At 44.2% G+C, this 22,999-nt stretch overlaps 1 long non-coding RNA gene across 4 annotated transcripts in view; it reads right to left on the minus strand.

The window, feature by feature from the left end:
• LOC123369597 overlaps window positions 1-22,999 on the minus strand; it is a 79,928-nt gene that overhangs the window by 17,958 nt on the left and 38,971 nt on the right. For 2 of the 4 annotated variants that reach the window (XR_006579097.1, XR_006579099.1), the window contains exons 2-4: window positions 14,200-14,390; window positions 9,575-9,692; window positions 4,922-5,029 (exon numbers count right to left, since the gene is read on the minus strand). This is a non-coding gene — a long non-coding RNA (uncharacterized LOC123369597). Of the gene's footprint in view, window positions 1-4,017; window positions 4,103-4,921; window positions 5,030-9,574; window positions 9,693-13,628; window positions 13,760-14,199; window positions 14,391-22,999 lie in introns of those variants that run through there. The other 2 variants (XR_006579100.1, XR_006579098.1) reach the window with 2 other exon arrangements.

Genomic DNA, 22,999 nt, shown 5'->3' on the forward strand with positions numbered 1-22,999 from the left:
CAATATTCAACACTTACAGCCCTAAGAGACAAACAGGAAGTGGGCAAGGAGTCAAAGAGTAGATCTGACTCTGAACCAGTGAACCTATGTTGTGAAGAGAAATGGAAAGCCCCAAACTGTTGCAATGCGTCATGACATGCAAATCATAGTCCTAGTTCCAGCCAACCCCCTGCTGAAAGGGAAGTTATTTTATTAAACAAACAATAGCACTAGAAGTGGTTTCCACGGCACTGACTCAATTATTATTTGTTTTATTAAACTGTTCAGTGGTGATTTATTCAGGTCTCTCTGATCACCCTCATTGACCAATCCTGGAACCTGAATTCTTACAACTTTTATCTCTATTATAACTATTCTTATCTATTTTATCTGCACACACACTGTAGCTTGCAAAAGTTCTACATTTTAAAGGCTTCATCCTCATTTGTTGACCCGTTCAGCCAACTTCTATTTGATGTTATGCCAGCTATTCAAAGCTGCTGCAACCAAAAGAGAGAACAAAAACCCAGCTTCCCTGGATAGGCAGCAGCTAGTTTCAGCTAAGGGGAGTGAGGCTCCTCCTCCAGTTTCAGTCTTTCCTTCTCTTATTGTACCAGTGCACAGATTCCATGTTAACTTGGTCAGAGCCAGAGCCAGATCTCACACTAGTGTAAAATCAGGATCAAGTAAGAGAAGCAGCCCCTCACCGTTCCCACTGCCACTGGGCTGTGGCTTATCCACTTCACTTCAGGCTTCATAGCACGAAGAGCCACCTGACTAAAGAATATAACCAAACTGTATGGGCGACACATGGACTGCCAGCTATGGGAGCTGTGCCCCTTCTGCCCGAGACCCCTCCCTGCCCCCCACCATGGCCACCAGCCAGCTTCCCCAGTCTCCCCGCCCCACAGTGCCAGGAGAGAGGGCGACACAGGCAGCCCCAGCCTGAGCCAGGGCCAAGCACAGGGGAACTGGAGCCAGAGCGGGAAGCAGAGTGGGGAGTGGGGCCTGGGAGCGGAGCGCGGGCAGGGCCACGCCTGGCTGTTCGGGAAGGCGCAGGCTTCCCCAGTCTATGATACCCGCCACCCATGCCACAGTGGCCTGAACAGCTCAGAGCACAAGCAGAATAATGGCAACACAAAACTCTGAAGGGAATTTTCAGGAGGGCTGAACATCAGAACAAAAGAGGAAGTGATGGGTGCGGGTCTGAACAAGAGACATTTGAAACATCATAATTTTAAAAGCTACACATCCTCTTTTTTCAGAAAAAGAAAGCTTCATGTGTTGGGAAGGATCACTAACAACAGTGAAACCAACCTCTCGCCCTCAACCCTTTACACCTGGTATCGGTTACGTTAAAGCATTTTTTTAGGGTTAAAAAGCGACCATGTACAAATGGCTCCTGCTGCTCCCTGTGTCTCTGAGTCACATCTGCTGATCTTTAATCCTGTTAACCCCAGGAGCTCATGCAGCTACAGGAAAAACATCTCACACTTTTACCCACCCTTTATGTAACTATAAACATCAAGGGTGTGCATTTGTCCACCACAAAAACATTTTGTGGTTGAGATCCTTAGTGACTTTGCCTGCATCTATTTTGGCCAAAAAATGGTCACACAGCTAAAAGTTTAAAACCCACCAGTTTTCACCTATGTAGAGTGTTTTGCTTCTTATATGGCAACAGTAGTGGGGAAAAATTTGCGTCAATAACGTCATTGATGATTCATACACGAGTTGATTAGCTGTATGACTTATGGCCATCAGTTCTTCAGGCGGTAAGAATAATTTGCATTTCGCTTGACAGAAAATTATTGCCCACTAATCCAGAAAACTGCCAGGGAAAAGGCTGGGTCAATATCAAACGCTGCCTATGAGTCCAAGCACTACAGTTCTAAAGTGAGCTGAGGTTTCATACTGTGGGCCTCAGTTATACTTGGCCTAGGCCGCCGATTCTACTGCCAGGTTTTGTAAAAGATATTCAAAAGGCTGCTCCAGTTATGTTCAAATGAAGAGAGGGCAGGCGCACACTTTATTTATTTTTTAAAAATCCCACAATAACTTGCCCAAAAAGACAAATTAATTTTTCAAACAAATCTCAAATTCTCTGCATCCACAAAGGAATTGTGAGGGCAGATGCACCTAGGACTGTCTCATCATATCACCACTGATTGTTTTAAGTTAACATCTAAATTAGCAGAAGATGCTGAGGAAAATGCATATTTGAACCTGCCCAGCTGGTTTTGACCGAGAGCCGTTATCAACTGAAGGAACCCATGCAAAATGAATTCAATAGTGTAGGTCCATTTCCCAGAGAACAAGGGACAGATTCTCTTCTGCTGATAATCTCTGCTTGGTACAGGAGAGCGTAGGGGAAGGTGGGATCAGGAGAGTCTGTTATGGCTCCCTGATTCTGTGGGCCGGCCTATGCCAGCCCCAGTGTGTGGTACAGATTTATGCCCCTGGAGAATTAGCAGAGCTCCATCTTGCCCGACAATCCCCTATGCCACGGCAGCTACGGGCAGCTGGCCCAGGGGCCTGTTCTGCTGGCTTTATGCAAGCGGATATTTCCTCACCACCACAGGAATTCTCATCTGGACAGCTAGAGCCAGAATCCAGCTTACAATCTTACTGTTCTACTAACCACTGCGTGCAGTGTTTACTACTACAAATAGTCTCATCAAAACCAATGGGGATCTGCAGAGTAAGATATAAGGACAAGAAGCCTGCATTTTCAAATGTCACTTGAATTTCTGGGTGCCCAACTTAAGACAGCTTAAAGGGGCCTGGTTTTCACAAGGCAAGCACTCAGTGCTTCCTGAAATTCAGGCCCCTTTCAAGTCATCTCAGTTTGGGCACCGGAAAAACAGGGGAACCCAAAATCACTAGCCACTTTTAAAAAGTTAGGCCAATAGTCTCTGCAGGATCTGATCTGAAATCACAAAAACAACTCTACACCCTGTTCTCATTGACACCCAGTCTCAGCAGAGAGGCCCAGCATAGGAATGGCCATGAAGACTGAATTCCCCTCTGACTGATGGAGGGAGCTGCCATCCATCCTGAGGGCCAGAGGATGGGGAACTTGTGCCTATATCTGCGCCTTTTCAATAGGGTGCCAGTTCTGCACCTTTCGTTAACACTAAATTATATATTCTATATATAAATGCAGGGGACAAAAAAAAAACCTACTGTTACCAGAAGCAAAACATTTTAAAGAAAGGGAAATTATGATGTACTATAGCAGAGCACTGAATATTTTCTGAGTAAGAAAGAGTTAATTGAAACAGTCACATTAAACTTTGGAAACTTGGCATTACTCTTTTTTTTTCCTTACTCATTTATTCCAAAGAGCCCTCCTTCTCTTCCTTCTCCTCCTCCACAGCTCTACTCATGTCTCATTAAGTTCATAGCTACTAACTGTCACACCTAGCAACCATTCCCTTAGCATGAACTAGTATTCGTTTCAGATTGTTCATCTCTTTCAAGATGGCCAGTTGCTGCTGCAAGCTTTCCCCATCACTTAATTTAAGAAGACCCCTCTTGTAACAGCTATGTCCCCCTGATATTTTCAAGTCATTGTTTCAGAAAACAATTACTTGATAAAATACGATACACCAACGTGGTACATCATAAGACAGTCTTTTAAAGCAGGAACCACGTAGTACATTCTCGTTGTTAAGATGGGAACTACTAATGATGGGAAAGCGTAATTACTGAAGATTAACATCATGACACATGGAATTTCAGATTTCCACAGCATGCAATAAAATGGCCTCTAACTCCCTTCTAAATGCCATCCGATTTATTTTGCCCTCAAACTTCCTCTTCTTGATGCTTAACTAGTTGTGTTTTCTCACCAATCACAACCAAGGGGACTGATTCTTATTGCCATGAACCTTACGCAGTCATTTGTATGTACAAAGACCATGTAATCAGAATAATAGTGTCTCACAATGCACCGGAGTAAATAATGGTGACACAAAGGGGAAGGCAGGGGAGAATCAATCTCAAGGCTTTTCAGAAAGCAGACAAAAATGCAACCTTCTTATCTTCAGCCTTTCTTGTGTTTCTTAACTTTGAGCATCCTTGTTAGTTTCACATATTGTGTCCCTTTGTCAAACTGCACCTAAAAGTGTGAGGGGAACAGAAATATTAGAAGACAAAAAAGGAGGAGGAGGAGCAGGAAGAGATCATATCAGAACAATCCTTGTGAATAAACAGATGAGGACAGGAAAATGAAAAGAGGAATTATAAGTAAGATTTGCATGTTGGCTTGAGACCATGTTCTAATTTAGATGTCTAAGTAATTCAATGTCTGCAAATCTTTGCCTTCACTCCAAGGCTTTCATCTAAAGAAAATCTCTCCCACAAAATGTGTTAAGGTCAAGAATTATTTCTTACATTCTTAAGTGCTGGAGCATTGTCGAAGCCCTTTTGTTACCTCATTAAATCTTGCATCTGAAATCTGAGAGGGGAAACCACATTGAATGAAATATGGTCTCAAGCTTTTTAAGAACACAGAAGCTGCACACTCACACACTAAAGATTAGAGGGCCCTTTAATCAGTCTTGTACTGTTCGTGCTCCAAGGTCTCTGACCGCAACCAATGATAGAGCCACAGAAAAGGAGCAGAGCCAAAATGACTTCACAAAACAGCAACTCCAGTTAGTTAATGTATTAATCAAAACCATACCCAGCGCAGTAGTCAGAGAAGGGACAGGACAGGGGGAAGAGGAACATCAACAACGTGGACTAACATTTACAAAAAACACAATGAAGCCACAGAAAAGTGTAATGGTTCATTTGTTTTCAGTCTCAGTTGAAATGCCATAATCCTTTACTTTACCCTATGTCAGTAGGAACTGGCAGTCGATTGTTTTAAAGCAGAATTCAATTCAATATAGATGCTGTTCAGTGTCAGCCTACGTGCTTTCCTGTATCTTACCAAGTCTCCTTTCATGAAAGAGGAATCTCTGATAGCTGATGCTGTTCTTTCCAAAGTCTGTGGCTTGCTTGGGCATCTAATACAGGATGTCCATGAGGTCAGGCAGCACTGGGGAAGGGGAAATATAAAAAAGAAAAATCAGAACAGTTCATGATTCTGCAATAGGTTAGCAGTTGCCTGGGAAACAGAAACTACGTGTAGGCAGAATTCACCCTAACAAAGTGAGTGTGAGCACACACAGTATCTACATACCCCTCCCTGAGAAATATATAACCAATTAGATCCATCTGGAATATTTCTGCTGAAAAGTTTTCAGCAAAAAACAGAGGGTGGGTGTGGAACTTCCACAAATGTATTTTTTCACACTTTTCAGCCAGCTCCAATAATGCTCTGCATGTACACAGCCTCTTTCAGGACCTAAGGGCTTCATGGACATTAACGCCCCTTTGCAACACTCTGGTAGCATGAAGGGGCCTTAAATTGGGCAGAACCCACCCCGAGAATCACCCCTACACAGGGACCTTCCTAGCTGGCATAAAGACTCTGTACTGGCTCAGTACAGATGGCAGACTGGAGGCAGGACCAGAGTCCACCATGTTACAGCTATTTTCTTCTTCCCAGGGCCCACAGGGGGCCATGGAAAGCAGAGTATATGTCGAAGTAGCCCTGAGGCTGCTGTAATTTACACTGCAATCCACACAGGCTCCTCAATGATCCCAGAATACAAGGACAAAGGTGGCTTTAAGCGCACCACCCTCCATCCATTCCCAGAAATAGTGTTAACTGAGGATCAGACCCTAATTTTCTCAACACCTCTGAGAGGAAAAGCCCCCATTTTACCGGGGAGAGACTAAGACACTGAGGAAATGTGAATTACACACAAGGTAATATAATGAGTTAATAGTAGAGCCAGGCACAGGACCTGGGGATCTGGTGTAACAAGCAGTAGCACATAGAGAGACTTGAACTGGGTGAACTTCTGAAGCTTGGGTTGAGATTTCCATGTGAGGAGATGTGTAACTCATGCCCACTCACTGTGGCACTCTGTCCCCCTCTGCCTCACTCAACCACTATGTGACCCGACTCCTGGTCTTCTCTGCTACAATCATTAGATCACCATGCCTCTCTCAGTGAGCAGCCTCATCAACCCAGGCTGAACGTGAAAAGTCAGAGATAGGATAGCCATTACTATTTTTGTTTCAGTGAACTTAATGCTGATGAAAAGCGGCAGACAGCCTTCCATACTCCAGCATTATCTATTCACAGGACAGGAACAGGCCGTGACAATCTTCCCACTTGGTTCAAAAGTTTCCAGAGGGAGTTTTTCTTGAACAGGGACTGAATAAAAACAAGAGAGCATGCCCTTAATTATTACAGCCCTGACAGCACCCTACACTTATATTCATTGCCCTACTACTGTGATACAGCTAATGAACTAAAACAACATAGAGCTCTGATCCTGCAAACCTTACTCAGAGTAGTAATCCCAGAAGCCCATGAGACCTCCCACAAGTAAAGGTTGTAGGGCTTTTTGTCCCAGTCTATCCTAACATAATAACAGGAGAGCCAACATTTCTGTTCCAAATAGACCAGCGGTTTGAACTTCTTTTCAAGTGAAAGTTAGTCTCCAAGATGCCAGCGTACCCACACATATTTACCTTGGAAATATCTAACTGGGCAGAAAGATTGAGATGCAGATTTTTTTAACGGAGTAACAGACAAGGGTTCGGTTTGGCCAGTCACTAGTTTTTTTAAGAAATATTTTTTAAAATATATTTTTTCAAAAAAAATTGAGAGAATTGAATGAAGTTTGGTACTGTCATGCAGAAGTGGCGGGAAGATTTTTTTTGAAATGGTGGAGATATTCAAAAAGTGGTTGCTACGCAGTCACATTTCAAAGCAATTTCTCTTATGCGTAACTGCTGCACCGAACCCATGTTACCGCATGATTAACCCTTGCTCTGCCAAGTTGTGTAATATGGCTAGTGGTTTCAATTCTTGTTAGGCAAGGTCAATTTTAAACAGGAAAGCAGCTTTTGAATGATCAGAGCCATATTAAAACCTTGTTAAATGGAGTATTTAGCTTGTATAGCATTATCCCCCCACCAAATAAAAGTCCTATTCCCTCCACCAGACCAAGAACGTGTGACTTAGCACAGCAGAGCGTTCCATGGGTCAGAATCCCACTGCCCGAGCTGCGGATCGGCAGTAGATTTGCCAAGGCTAGCACGGTGGAAAATCTGGGGAAGCCATGCTGTTGCAGTTCCACTTGTGCCTGCTCCTCCCTCTCTCTGCAGCAACCTGGAAGGAGCGTCCACAGAGCCCAGCTCTGCGTCACATCTATCTGCAGCCTCCTAACGCCCTGCCAGCCCTCCCATGCAGGAGTCAAATAAAGAGTTAATATTGACCAATATGCTTTTGATTGGACAAGACAACCCAGTAGAACACTATGATCCACTGGTTATAGATCATAACAGTATAATTCTGATTGGTCTCATGCCAGGCCTAGAAAGAATAAATGACATAATATGCAACTGCAAGTCAATGCTAACTCGCTTCACTGCATTTAGACACACCAACTCATATGGCATGCAAGTTCACTCCACATTTTATGGCATTGCCATAGGGGGCCACATTATCTTCTATGTCTAGATGAAATGGAGAGGGTTAAAAAAGCTTGAATAACTTTGCCTTAGTGGGTTAAAATCTAAAGGGGTCAAATTCAGAGCTGGCTTGTGAGGATGAAATTCCACTGAAGTCAGTGACTTACCATAGGCTTTAAAAGGAGCGATGGGTTGAAATTAAGTGAAGGGAAATTGCAGCTGTTAAGGAGAAATGCCTAGCGGTTAGCTCTACTAGACTGTGGAAGTGCATCCCAAGAAAAGCGCTAGCAGACTCATCGCTTCAGCCATTTAAAGCTAGCCTGGTAGAGAATATACTGTAGTGAACAATCCTCCACTGGACTAGATGGAACCCAAAGGGTCTTTTTCAGTTTCTAACTTCTATGAAATGTCTGTTTCTAAGCATTAGCAAGGGAATTCAAGCCTTTCCCTGTGCCCTTAAAGGGCTACATGCATGCCACCAATCAGTGGCTTGGCACAGAAGGGTTTTAAAAGGTAGGTACTGTAATGCCCCTAAAATGATCACTGCCATACAAGCCCTTGACATGAGGCCATATAGCAACATGCTATCTGTAGTTTAACGCATATTAGAACCACTCCTTCTGCTTTATTTTGCAGATCCCCCAATTGAAACTGTTGACTAAAGAGACTCAGAACTTTCATCTTCTGGCCACGTCTCACGCTTTGGGCCGTGTGGTCCTTAGCTGGTCCTCGAACCATTACATTTTCCTTTCCTCCACAGAAACTATCCTTGCACCTAGGGGATTGAAGTCAGTGCTTCACGTACGGATGGGCTGCAAGAATGCAGGCAGTTGTGACGCCATGTACCATGGATCCCACATATCTGTCTGAGGATGGGGGAACCAAGCTGCCAGTGTCCAAATGTTGTCAGTCTAACACATGTGCCAATGGTTCAATGGCAACTCTGAAGTGAATGAACTTCATAATCAAATATGAAGCCAGTGGCTGCGTGAGGAAAAACCTTCTAACCCATTTGCCCTATACAGAAAGTGTTGTGCTAGGAGATGAAGGGATATATTTAACTAGGAAATATCTGCTTCTTGGAAAGCTTATCATGCTGTGTTGGCTTGGTTTTTCAGCAGACAAACTACCACATAGGTTTTCTTGTGGGTGGAGAGGCAGCACTGCCATTAGAATTAGCAGCTGGGTTCCTTTCCCATGAAAACTAAGGCCTGGTCTACACTGGGGGGGGTCGTCGATCTAAGGTACGCAACTTCAGCTACGTGAATAGTGTAGCTGAAGTCGAAGTACCTTAGCTCGAATTACTTACCCGTCCTCACGGCGCGGGATCAACGTCCGCGGCTCCCCCGTCGACTCCGCTACCGCCACTCGCACCGGTGGAGTTCCGGAGTCAACGGGAGCGCGTTTGGGGTTCGACATATCGCGTCTAGATGAGACGCGATATATCGAACTCCAAGAAATCGACTGCTACCCGCCGATCCGGCGGGTAGTGAAGACGTACCCTAAGTAACAATGCCACTACACACTAGGGGCCCAGAGTTACTTGAAAATATCACTGGCTTGTGCAAATGAAAACACCTGCACAGAATCAGGAATCAGCTGGGCAGAGCAGCAAGGAACAGAAAAGCCAGTGAGCAGTGACTAGCACTAAGAATATACAAGGGACTGTGCTAACTAGATGGTCATTGGCAGAAGCACAATCAGCAACCCAAGGAATTTGAGTGATAACAAATATATGAGCAGATATGCAAATATGGATGGCTTTTTATTTATTTATTTTTTGCATAGGTGCGACTTAGGTGTCTATGTTTGAAAATCCGCTCCCTCTTGCCTACCAGTCCAGGAAAAAGGGTTTTTTTACCAGCTCTGAAGATCAGCTCAGAGCACAAAACTCAGAACTGGATTTCAAAATACCGCCATTTTTGATGGTTATTTAGATTTAGGGTTTTGGTTTGGCCCATTACAAAAGTAGAGACCATTTGCAAAACTCAGAGACAGGTGCAGAGCTTGATCATCATCATCAACATTCAAGGACATTTGGTTCTAGTACCTGTTAGTGGCTGATGGTGAGACAGCTGAATGACCTTGCAGGCGGTGGTCTGATAGTCCACCCTGCTGTGGAAGGTACCTCTCTCTGGGCATGAGCACAGTTATTCCAAGATCGATCTCTGCATAAATTATATAAAAACAATCAGTATTTCTTAATACTAGTAAAACCGTTCCATGAACCAACATAAGTATCCATTGCTCTTTTCCAGCAAAAATTGTATGGGGGCGGGAGGGCAGGAGAAACAATGGAATCAATTTCCCCTCTATAAACCAGGGCATCTATGCAACTCGGAATTGGCATTTTATATGGAAACCCTGTAATCAGGCACATCACCAGCCCTAAGTCTCAGCTATAGCTAACCACTAAGGCATACGTCCCAATCCCAGGCATCAAAGTCTGGTAATCCCTGGCCACACCCATACCAACTACAAGAGAACACAATGCACAGGGTTAAAAAAATCCTAAAGCAAGATGTGGTTTTCTCAATGGTTTGGGGGGTGATTTCTGGTGGGTTGGGAAGGGGACAAAAATCTAGTATTTGGATGTTTTTAATAGATTTCTCCAAACAACAACAAAACCATTTGCTGAAAGAACATAACCTCCTCATAGCATCAGCAAAGCTTCTGTCACAGAGCCCAACGCTGTATTTATACAACATGGAAATTAACAGCAGCAGCACTGCAGGCTTAGAATCTACTCTGCAAGCAACAAAATGGCTAGCGGTGCTGTTGCCTCCATTTGGATTCCTCTGCTGCTTACGAGGGGTGAAAATGGTGGATGCCGATACCACTGCTGCTTTGGTTATGGTTACATACTATGCTACCGACGTTAAATGTATGTGTCTACGAATCTCCGTTCTAACCCTCACCACTCTGCTCCACAAAGCGGAGACTCCCATCACCAACAAAACAGAATGCGTCACAGATGTAACACGACCATCAGCAAAACAAGTGCAGGAAGAAATCATGGCCGCCCATTCAGAGCCCTGCTCAGATGCAAAAAAAACCAAAACCAGCACTGGAATTTCCATGGCCTGTGTTATAGGGGAGACCATACTGGACGATCGCGATAGATTCCAAGCCAGACGGGACCAAGAAAAACATTAAGGTAATGCTTTCAAATGCATAATGCCGTCCATTGGAAGGTCTGAACATGATTTACAACAGGGTCCCAAATTGTGACTCCTTGAATGGTAAACACTGCTATGGAAATCAGTAAGGGTTTTGCTTGAGTAAATATTAAATGATTCAGCTCATTAATGAACAAAGCTTCTCAATACCCCTCTGAGGCAGGTATGATAAACCCCATTTTACAGAAGAGGAAGCCAAGGCACAAAGAGGTAAAGTGACATGACCAAGGTCACAGAAAAGCAAGTAAGTGGCAAAGCCAGGAATAGAAACCAAAATTCCCGACTCCTGTTCAGTGCTTAACCACTAGACCACTTTTGACCAATTGATTGTTCATACCTCTAACACACTTACATTAATAACTCCAGCCACATGATCTGAATGAGTCAGTTTTCCCCATCACCCTATAGAAAAATACCATGCCTCTGCCACTGCCTTATTTCAGATGATCCTTTGTATCCCATAGATTTAGCTGCAGCAAGTAAGCTCAATTCCCACGTGAATATGTGTTTAGCAGTAAACCTAAACTTAAAGGTTAAAATAAGACAACAAAAATGAGTCACAAAGGCAAACATCTCTGTAAGTGGCTGAGAAATGAGAAAAGGAATAAAAATGAACCACTCTCCATGCCTGAATATGGGTACTCAGAAAGGATGCTTGCTCTTTGCCTCCTTTTCTAAATCCAATCCCCAGTGGGAACCCCAAACAGCATGACAAACACCATTACTGGGCGCCGTATGTTGCAAGTTAATACAGAGCCCCCAGCAATGATAGGTGGGATATACAAGGGACACCCGTATACATGACATTCAGCAAAATAGACTTAACTCACCATTCTCCCAAGCAACAGCTCTTAACCCAGCTGCTGCCTTGTACAAATGCAACTGCAGTATTGTGCCTATATACGTATATGTATTGTGTGCTCTGCAGTAAGACGAACAGACACATATTGTTACTGCCGCGCCGCTGCTCTGCGGACCTGGCACCGCAGGAAGCAAGGAGACTCCACGGGAGCCAAATCCACAGGGCGAGGGATCAGCGAGTCAGCAGGGGCAGTGGCAACCGCAGTAAGAGCATTTTAAATTCACCGTGAACCTTGGAAGAGGGGGGAGAGGTGAAAAACGCAGAGATGGACACGAGGAGGGAAAGAGGGGAGCAGATCAGTTATCCCCTCTGGCTTGTTGTTTTCCCTCCCCCTGTCTCCTACCACTTCTCCCTCTTTGGAAACGGTCTACTCCCTCCTTTTTACTGCCCCAAAACACTGAACTGGAAGCAAGAGAGCAAGGCAGGTGCTCTTTAAGACCTGATGAAATCAGTGCTGGAATGGTGTGTGCGCATGTATCTACATTATATAAAAATCAGGATGCACTTTAGGAGACAAAGTGCTATAAAAGAAATCAAGAAAGAGAATGCAATACATCTGATCTGTACTTGGCTCTTTAGATGTTGGTAAGTTATACATTAACTGCTTATACCCCCATATTCTTGAAGGCACTTCACATGAAAAAGGGATAAGGAATAACTCTCCCTGCTGAATGATCAAGCAAGTTACTACTCCTCTTCAGAATCTGGATGGCTTTCTGAGCAAGACGACCCACAGCTCAAATGGTTTGTTTACAGAACGTCAGAGCAGAACTGAAATCTTCATTGTCAATCACTTCGAGGAGGCAGGGGAGGGTGCGAAGATGGCAAAAAATAGTTATGAAAAAAATGTCTTCCTGTTTGTCTTGGCCTCCTTACCCTCTTTTCCAGGTCCCTCCCAGACCTGTGCTGTTGGTCAATAACAAGAACTTAATATCCTTAGAAGGAAGAGAAAGATGCATAAAAGTCTATCACTTTCCTCTGGCCTGACTGACACGTCACTGTGGCTTATTTTGCAACAACAGGAAACTCACCTGTCACTGAAGTAATTCAAGCTACGAAATACTTGGTTCTGGCTGTGTTATTTGCATAAATAACATAACAAACCACTTCCAAGAGTTTGTCACATTCTTCCCTTGCTTTTTGTTACTTTGCATAACTGACACTGCAAGAGAGAAAGATTTCAAATGTCTGCCTTAAAAAAAGAAAAAACCCAGGTGATTTTAGTCACAAAGTGTTTGGAACTGATTTGAGGCAAGTGAAATCAACATTTAGATTTGACACCCTGCCCTCAGCCAATCCAAGAGAGCTTTTCACCTGCCATCACCCTTTCTACCAATAGGATCAAGTGTTCAGGCTCAGAACCCACCCCAGCCAATCATGTGCAAGCTCAGCCACTTAGTTAATGATGCAGCAGTACAGGGAAGACTATCACATGTGAGCTGGAAGGCTGCCAACATGGAGACACGGAGAGAGCAAGGTAAACAACTTTCCAACGCCAAAATGATGACATTTAATCCCTAAACCCTAGCTTCCCTTCTCGACTCATCCTTAACCCTTTTCTGCTAGTCTGGAAGCCTCTGAAAGGCGCTGTGTACCTGTCCCCCTGATGCTTTTAAAAACTGGACAACGTGCCCTGCAATGATCACTGCGTCACCATTTACCACTTTCTGAACTACGCAGTGACAAACCTCCAAGCTTTAAAATGCAGAGTGTCTGTTAATCCCTGCACCAAGCCCCGGCCGATGTGCCAGCCTTTAAATAGGTGGGAGGGAGGAATTAAAAAACAAAATTAAACGACAGCCTCTGCAAAGTTGTCATCTCCCCCCACGACCACCACCCCCAGCTACATAACAGCACCACAGGCAAGAGCGACATTCGTACCACTTGTGCCATCGTTCCATTCAGAAAACGGCTCTGACGCAGAACAGTGCAGTAACATCCAGCCAAAATCATAAAGCCACTCCGGGGTTTGAACTTAGAGGAGTGGGGGGGGGGGGAGAAGAACCTGTAAATAAATAAAATAAGATGCAGTTCTAACCCAATCCCAATCAAAGGATACGTACGTGGGAAAGACGGACCCCGAGCCGAAGACCTCTGCCCGTTAAACATCTGCGCAGTCCGTAGCCCTTCGCTCGCTCGCTGTGCAGCGCCGCAGAATAGAATGTTCCAGAATTTTCCTCCCGTTAACCCTTCCGACGTCTGCCCACCCTCCCTCCCCGCGGGATTAAACGCATCGTGTATCCAGCATCGTCAATGGGCGAACCCTCCAATATCAATTAAACCAAAATAAATTTTTTAAAAATTAAGCTGGCCGGTTGCAGGAGCCCAGTCCATGATGTTATTACTTCTGTCTCTCTCTCTTGCTGCCTCTCTCTCTCCCCCCTTGCTGCAGCAGGGCTGTTGCTAGTAGACCTATCGAGGGAGCTTGCTCTCTCTCTCACACTCACTCACTCTCTCAGAGCTCTGTGACGCAGCTCAAAATTCTCCAGGCTGCTCCCTGTGTTATAATAGCGGAACTGCAGCTTTCCCAGGAGAGCTGATGCCAACAATGCCAGGGCCAGTCAAATCAAGAAAGTCAGTCACTGCTGGACTCTGCACCCCTGCCCTTTTCTTGTTTTTATTAATGCGCCTCACCTCCGTTTTTTTGCTTTGGTTCCAAACCTCTCACGATTGCATCTTTTTCTCTGCTGCTTAGTCACACCTACTCGGTTAACTCTTTTGGGGTCGGTAGTCAGCAATGCAAATCTCGAACAAGTGCCACTGACACAATGGACAACTTTGTGGTGGTTTTTCTTTTTAAACCAGGGTAAATCCTCTCCCCGTTCCTAAAAGAAAGAAACAACAACAACAACATTCCAGTGGCATATTTATGCTGTTTGATTAACTCTTTCAGGGATAGGAGACATGGTTTGACTTTGGGAAGTAACACACTTCGGCCCAGAGCCCGCAAATGTTCACGTGCATGTTTAACTTTACGCACAATGGGACTTCAAAGGGACTACTTGCTTGAGTAACGCTAAGTGTGTGTGTAAGCATTTGTAAAACAGGGATGTAACCAGATGTTCCCTGGATGGGTTTTTGGCAGCAGGGATGAAACCTTGGACCTCTGGATCTGAAAGCATGAGCCTCAACTGCCTGACCTAAAAGACCCAGCTGCATTAGCCCAAAGGCTGTAGCAGATTCATCAACCTCTTGTGTTGACAGCAGAACTCCTAGCCACCTGAGGGAGACAAAGAGACAAACTACGTAAGTGTGGGTTGCTATAAAGTATTGGAAAATTGTAAGCTCTTCCCTTTCCATCCACACAGACTTCAAAAATGTGTTAACCAGATAAAATGAATGATTGTGCCCAGAGTGAAGATTTTGAGGCTCATGACGACATTGCCTGGGTCACCAGCACTACTAGTCACAGTCCAAGAATCTTCATAATAGCTAAAAACATCAGCACAACCCTGCATGGGTTAGGCAAGCAAAACATTCCAGAGGGCTTGGACACAGCTCCTCCGGCAGCAGGCTGAAGGTTAACCCTAGTGAGTCACAGCTAGCTCCCATGTTCGGCAAAGAAAGTTGGACGCTCAGATTATTTATCGTCAAGAACTAGGGCAGTGCTTCTCAAACTTTTTTCTCGTGGACCACTTGAAAATTGTTGAGGGTCTCAGCGGACCACTTAATGATCTTTCTAAATGTTGTTTGTACCATTAGCTAAATATTGTAAAGCGCTTTGGATAAAAGTACTATATAAAAAAAAACTTAATTAACTTTTTTTGTTCTATAAATAAAAGCACACAACTCATATTTTAGTATCAGTAGTCTTACCTTTCTAATGCGAAGGATGTGCCCTCTCTCCCCTGCCGCAGCAGCCCCCGAGCTGGGGTTGGGAAGGAGGGGGGTCTCTCCCCAGCAGCCGCAGCCCTGGAGCTGGGGGAAAGTCACCTCTTTCTCTGGCTGCCACAGCCCTGCATGTCCCAAATTTCCCCCAACCCTCCTCCTCACCCCACTGCCCCTACCACCTATTCCCCCCCAAGGCCACCACCTCACCTTACAGGTGCGTCTTCTCCAGATCCAGACTCCTAATTAGTGGAGGCACGCCTGCGTGGCTCCACTAATTAGGTGGGTGGCCCTTCATTCTCTTGTGTGCAACTGCCCAGGAGCACACCTTAGAGGGAACTATCTGCAGACCACCTGAACAGAGCTTGCAGACCACAATTTGAGAACATCTGAACTAGGGAAACCCAGAGGAAGAGCAAAGGCAGGTATAGCATTTGAGCAACCAGACAGCTGTGTGGATGCTAGTGAAAAGCCAACAGCATATGAAAGAATCTGCGCAAGAAAGAGCATCTGTATGGAAAAAAATAAATATAGGAGAACACCACAAAATCAATACACCTGCCATATTAATACCAGATTTCAGAATGGGCTGTGAGTTTTGGGTTTTCAGTACAGCTGAGGCTGAAATAACCAGTATTTTTTCCTTCAGAGTCTGAGCTATTTTGGGATTCCTCTGTACTATACTGAAAGTGACACCTGTTGCATGCAGACATGAACAAGAATAATTGCAAGGTCCCAATTTATAAAATAAAACTCTGACAAAAGATGCAAGTCACAGGAACCATCTTATACTGGGGGAAAGACATTGACTTGGAGTGAGGAGCATAGCCCCTCCAGATCACCAAACAGCCAGAAGCCAATACAAGAAATATAGATGGTGTTTTGTAATTGCTATAAAGAAAACCTGAGCATCCCGATCTTTGTAGTGACCCAGCAAGGTTACTTTCCATCAATTGGATGCAATGAAACGTGGCTGCATGCATACAGACAGACGTATGGTCACCTGTGGAGATTGAGCCTAAGATGTTCATCACAAAGCCACAAGTTTCTGCTACCTGAGCTAAAGGAGATGAAAGCAAGCAGCTGGTATTACAGCGGCGTGAACCAGCCACTTGAAAGAGACACTGTCACATGGACATTATCGCCAGCGGTATACATATTACACAGAAAACACCTAACACAGCTTGCTAGGCTGGTTCCACCTACCCTTACGTGTCTCATGAACCCCACTAACTTCCAAGGTCAGACCCTGATTTCTTCACTCACTCTGCATCCCGCTGATTCAGAATAGCGCCAGCAGTGCGCCATGTATTATGCAGATACGCAAGAAGAAAAAGTCCCTGTCTCAAAGCCCTTATAATTACTATTTATTCTGTGGTAATGCCTAGAGGCCCCATCAAAATATAGATCCCATTGGGCTAAGTACTGTATGAACAGATCAAGGAAAAGGACAGGGGAGCAGCAGAAAGCAGGGCACTACAGTACTGCTCTTAGCACACATTTGGTCAGTGCCACAGTGTTTAAAAGGTGGGGATGGGGGGGAAAGTGGAGTTTTAACATATTTTTTAGGGTTTATTTGGGGTAGGGAGAGAGGTTGGCTCTCTTTTATTTGTGTCTCCACAGACAGAAACTGTTCATTTTAAAATAACCAAACATGGAACATTTCTGGCACATTGCCAGAATATAATTATTTATATTCTGGTAGTACCTGGAGGCCCCAAGCAGGGATCAGGGCCCCAGAGTCTGGGTGCTGTACAGACATGGATAAAGAAACCCCGAAGAGCTTGCAATTCAACTGAAAAAAAGAAGCAATGGGCTGGAGCAATCAGAAGGAATGAGGAGGGTACATCATGCAGATAGGCATGTTAACTACCACACTATTGGATGCTTACAAGTTTTGTGATTTTTTTTGTAAATATAAGCAAGCAAACAAATATCAGGACTCCCTGCTGGCCATTTACCTAGCTGTTATTAGCTGGCAATTTTCCACTGGCATCATGGTAGAAGCAGAGTGGTGCCTTTTATCAGTAAATCTGGCAAGTGCAGGATTAAACTTTATATGCTAATTCATCAAAACGTTTCTGGCATTTTAAATACTTCCCCACCCTCTCCCATTTCATTTCCCTCCCCTCCACCACAGGGCACACGTTCTCAGCAGCAGTGGGCTTCCATAACTCCAGATTTCACACATGAACACTTAAGGATCCCATGTAATACTTTGGCCACATTACAGTGGTATTGTGGGTGATACAAGAACCTAAATAAACCTGCTGTGCACTCACTAAGTGAAGTCCTTGCTCTGATGTTAGCAAAACTCTGACTCAAGTGGTACAGTAGATGACTGCACAGGACTTTCATCTGACCACTAGCAAAGCCTTAGCTCATATTACCTCTCAAGCACAGGAAACTACAATTATTAAAATCAGGGCAAGTCCTGTTTAAAAGCCCAAGATCAAATAATCCACAGGCCTAAGCAGTGCCAGACAAATTCTTGCCCAAGAATAAATGGAGAGTTGCAGCTGCTGTGTATGTACAACCTCATGACCTCAATCTCCGTGTCAATGACGTTGCAGCATGGTGCCTTGGGGAACAATCGGCTGTAAACTGAAGAAGCAAGAGATCAAAAGAGAATGTGAAAAAATGTGCAACTTAATAACATTGCTTAGTACTGGTATGGCTCTTCCACTCTGCTGAGTGCTTTGCAAACATGAGCACCATTAAAATGTGCCAATTCAGGGCTACACAGTCATTGGCTAACTATATCAAACTGCTTCAGAGGAAGACGCAAGAAGAAAGTTACGTGGGAAAGAGTTTCCTTTCCCACAAAAATTTCTGAGAGTTCAAAAAAACCAAAAAAACCCAAAACGTTCCTGTCCTGAATCAGGACGAAACGTTAACATCTCAAAAACTTTCATGAACCGAAATTTTTTTAAAAAAAATATATAGTTCAGGTAGATCAATTGAAATGTTTAGTTTTGATTTCCATCTGCCTTCCTTTAAAAAAAAAAATTATAAAATGAACAACCTAATCAGGTAATGTGACCTTTCTTCGCTTGAAACAGAAGCTGCCAGAACATTGTGGCTTTTAAAGGAAACGGATGGGAAATTACATACACACAGCGTCTTAAGACACTGTTTTAAATGACCACAGAAGCATGGAGATGACCATGGAAACGTGCTATTCCAAAACATGGGTGGATATTTACTTGAGCAAATACTGTGGTCTACAAGGAAACATTTATAATGGACTACATTGTATTGTATTTTATTCCAAGAGGCTGGTAGCCTAATCTACAATTCGAAAGTTACTTGCAGCTATTTTAGAAAAGTAGTGACTAGTTACTACTAGAGTTAGGTTCAGATTGATTGAGAAGTTCATCATATCAAAACTAGTTTGGTCTTGGAATGTCAGAGAAACTGGTTCCTGTAAGATTTCCAGTTCCTCCCAGATTAAGATAGGTCAGAAGCATTAACGATACCACCGCTTTATCATCCCCATCCCGAGCCACATACACTGTTCTCTGTTATGCTCACAGTATTTTATTTCTGTTCTTGGTCATGGCTAACACCAGAAAGAACTGTCATGAACACAAATGTTAAAAAAAAAAAACCCAAAAAGGACACACTTGCAAATACCCTTAAAGGTCTTCATTCCACGCACCTGCTTGTGAGTGCACAACTAATTGCAACCACAAAATTGACCCACACAATTTTGCATGCACCAATACTATATATGCACTTTTCAGTGTTTTATGCATTCCCCTCTGTGCCTGACTCACCAAAATCTGCTCCAGTTCCCAGCTAGAAGACATGGGGTATGGCTACACTTACGGTTTGCAGCGCTGGTGGTTTGCAGCGCTGGTCATCCAGCTGTGCAGGACCAGCGCTGGTGTGTGGCCACACTCACAGCTACCAGCGCTGGTGTGTGGCCACATTTGCAGCATTTGCAGCGCTGTTGGGAGTGATGCATTATGGGCAGCTATCCCAGCGTTCAAGTGGCCGCAACGTGTTTTTCAAAAGAGGGGGGTGGAGTGGGGTCTAGTGTGACAGGGAGCGGGGGGAGAAAGAGAGGGGATTTTTGGAGCCAACACTGTGTGTTTAGCTTCCTGCCTTGAAAAATCAGAACACGTTTCCGACCCCTTAGTCTTAACTCTTAATTGCAAACAGCCTGCAGCCAACACGACTCCCCGCTGTTTCATTCGCTCCCTGCCTGCCTCTCATTTGATTGTTTACAGCCAGGTACAGATGATCACAGCAAACAGGAGCTCTGATTGTTTTTTAGATAAGCAGCAGCGGCAACGGAGCTCGTTCATAACAAAACAAAGAGAGGCTGCATAACAAAACAAAGAGAGTAATTTATAAAAGCATTCTGGGATACATCCTTATACCCTGGAGGCCAATCACAGCGCTGGTGTGTGGCCACACTTGATGACCAGCGCTGCAGCACCAGCGCTGGAATCCTTATTCCCCAGGCTGCGTGAGGTGTACGGCCAGCGCTGCAGCCAGGGAGTTGCAGCGCTGGAAGTGCCCTGCAGGTGTGGCCACTTACTAATTGCAGCGCTGGTGGAGGCTTTCCAGCGCTGCAACTCGCCAGTGTAGCCATACCCTAGATCCCAGAGGTTAAATCTGGTCCTTGCTTAGAGAAAACATAGTCCTACAATTTACTCTATTAAATTTGAACAACACAAACTGAAGACAACATTCTCTCTCTCTCCCTCCCTTTCAATGAGATGGTGATGCATTAACATGCAGGTCATTTCAGGGAAGAGTCCACCTCCCGTGTTGGTGTTGTGTCCAGTGGCACTTAGCATCTCAAGATAATAGCCCTGTTCATCATTCCACTTCACACCTGGCAGTGTTTTGTACTCTGCAGCAGTCAGTAAAGGAAGCCCTGCCAAGATGTTGGAATGTGTGGCCCTAGAGTACCCAGGACCACTTCACACTCCACGGGACAATGAAAGGAAGCAGAAAGCTTTCCTGAGCAGGAGGGTATGCTAACCTCCAAATCTCAGGAGCCAATGGTGCTGAGACAAACATAATTATTTCAGCTATTAGCTGCTAAGAATAGAGCCCACAGAGGTGCTCTGAGCAACTGAGGTGCACTGCTAGCACAGTTGCAAGTAGCAGGAGTTGCAGTGGAAGCACAGAAATAGTCATTCTCTGCACTCAGCACTTTGCAGGTTCACGAGTCACTGACATACAAAAGGGACATACACAAACCAGACAGCATGTGCCACTGGGCTGGACTCTGTGGTGAGGGTTGAGGGTCAGTGAGGCAGCAGGGCTGTGCTGGGGAGCCTGCTTTCCACTAGGGAAACACCTCTCCTATAACAAAAAGTATGGGAGCACTGACATACCTCCTCTTGCCATGAGATTCCCACCTCCACCGTGCACTGTCCCTGCCCCACAGGGCATAACGGTTCTCCCAAGGGAGATGTCTACTCCAGATATACCCAGCTCATTCATACTACCCAGCCATGCACGTTCCTCACCTCTGGAGGTATGGTGGACCTGTCCTTCCTCCTACTGATAGAGCAAAGTGGGCAGAAAAGAAATTGCCCCCCGTATACCCTGCTACACAGAAGAGAAGTGGAAGCTGTTCAAGAACTGACCTCAATGGGAACTGTAGTTTGATTGCCTGTTGTGGCTGGACTACATCTCCCATGATGCCCCACAGCCAGGGAATGGTATGTACTGCCTCCCCCACCCCCCCCAAGAGGGGAAACTATGATGTGTCATGGGAGATGTAGTCCCACCAGAGAGTCTGGCCCATAAAGGAGAATAGTAACTTGAGGTACTCAAACTTCAACTCCCATGAAGCACAGTGGCAGTATTACCAAACAAAAAAGACTAATTATTGGATTTCTGCCCCAAATCAAAATTTTCCATAGAAAATTTAGACAAAAATTCATTTGTTTTAGTCAACATTTTCCATGGAAGGAAACACCATTTTTTCACCAGCTCTCTCTCCTCTCACTGTTGCAGCATTGAGGATGGGAGGCACATGAATCTGACTGGGCCTGCCTCTCCCACACCAAGGAAGCTAGCCCTGCTCAAGCCTCCCCTGCGGAGAGAAACAGATCTTTTCACCCACAAACAGAGCTCTGGCAGACTTGTTTGGAATGGATCCCAAACAACATTCAACGTAAGTAAGAACCGAGCCCCACAGCCCTTCCTAACCTAGTCCAGCGCTCTCTCCCTAAACCCTCTGGCTTTCACAAGCACTGAAAAGGACCTAATCCTCTAAGCTATATTGCAAACAACTAAATATTACCAGGAAATAAAACAAAACAAACCACCACCTCAGGACTAACAAGTCCTTATCCATGTTCAATCCGCTTTAGTTTCCATTGCCTCCTGTCTGCTAACCCTCTACTGGTCACACTTAATATTAAGATTCCATTTATAAATACGTTATAAAGGGCTAATACATGGGTAATAAATGTTTTAATACATGGTTAATCAATTGTTTGCATGACCAAGAGGTCAATAGGCTGCTTATTGCCATAGCTTATAACCACCTATAAACACCTTATGTGCTTACAATTAGAGCTGGGAAAGTATTTTTGACCAAAACATTTTTTCACTGAAAAAATGCAAATTTGCCAACACCAAAAAATTTCACAAGCACCTGTTGATTTCACAGAATTGTTTATAAAATTTTCCCCGCAAAATCAAAGTATTTCCATTTTTCAGTTCAAAGCATTTCAAAATTTCCTTGTATTTTTTTTTATAAAGTTAAAAACCATTTAAGAATGCTCAAAGTTTTTCAATTTGCTGAAATTTTTTTAAAAATTTCATTGGTCCAACCTGAAATCAATCCCCCCCTCCCCCAACTTTTCACAATTGCCAACAAACTGAAACATCCATTATTAGCCCAAGTCTACTTACTACTCATGTCTGTAACATGTTTATGACGACATCTATTAACCATGTATAAATGGACATTTAATATAAAGTGTGCCCCTTCAACAACAATAAACCCTTCGGGCCTCAATTTACAGATCCAAAGAGAGATCCAACACACACAGTTAAAGTCAATGGGAATCAGGGAATGGGGGTGTTTCTTTATCTGTCTAAAGAATCTAACCGACTTTGGTGCTATACTGTGTTAATATGAATGTATTGTTCTTGCAGATTATATATGTAACCCATAGTCTGATCTACACTGGAAAAGTCCCACTGATGTCATTAGACTGGTTTTAAACTGATTTAGTAACAGCCGGGCAGCTTTTCTAATACAGACAAGCTCTATGTTACTCTGTTGCTGTATATTCTTGCATAAAGTAGGATTTCTATTTTACACGTATAAAGCCAATTCTTACCTAAAAACAAACTTTAAAAGGACAAGGCAATCATCATGCTTGTTGGTGCATCTGCAGAGACAGAGTCAAGCTAGACAGACTTAAAGCAACACCTCAGCTGGGAAATGGACAAGGCACCAGACAGTTTGCAGATAAGCTAAAAATAGATTAATCCCAATTACAGCCACACTTCTACTTTTTCAAGGTTTCCTGTTTCACTTCCTTAGATGAAAGCCTGTGTGAATGATAGGGTGGGATTATCAACCCACCGTGGCAGAAGGAAGGTGGGGCCTCAACAGAGT

The sequence above is a fragment of the Mauremys mutica genome, chromosome 4 (genome assembly GCF_020497125.1).
Source record: "Mauremys mutica isolate MM-2020 ecotype Southern chromosome 4, ASM2049712v1, whole genome shotgun sequence".
Lineage (NCBI taxonomy): Eukaryota > Metazoa > Chordata > Testudines > Geoemydidae > Mauremys > Mauremys mutica.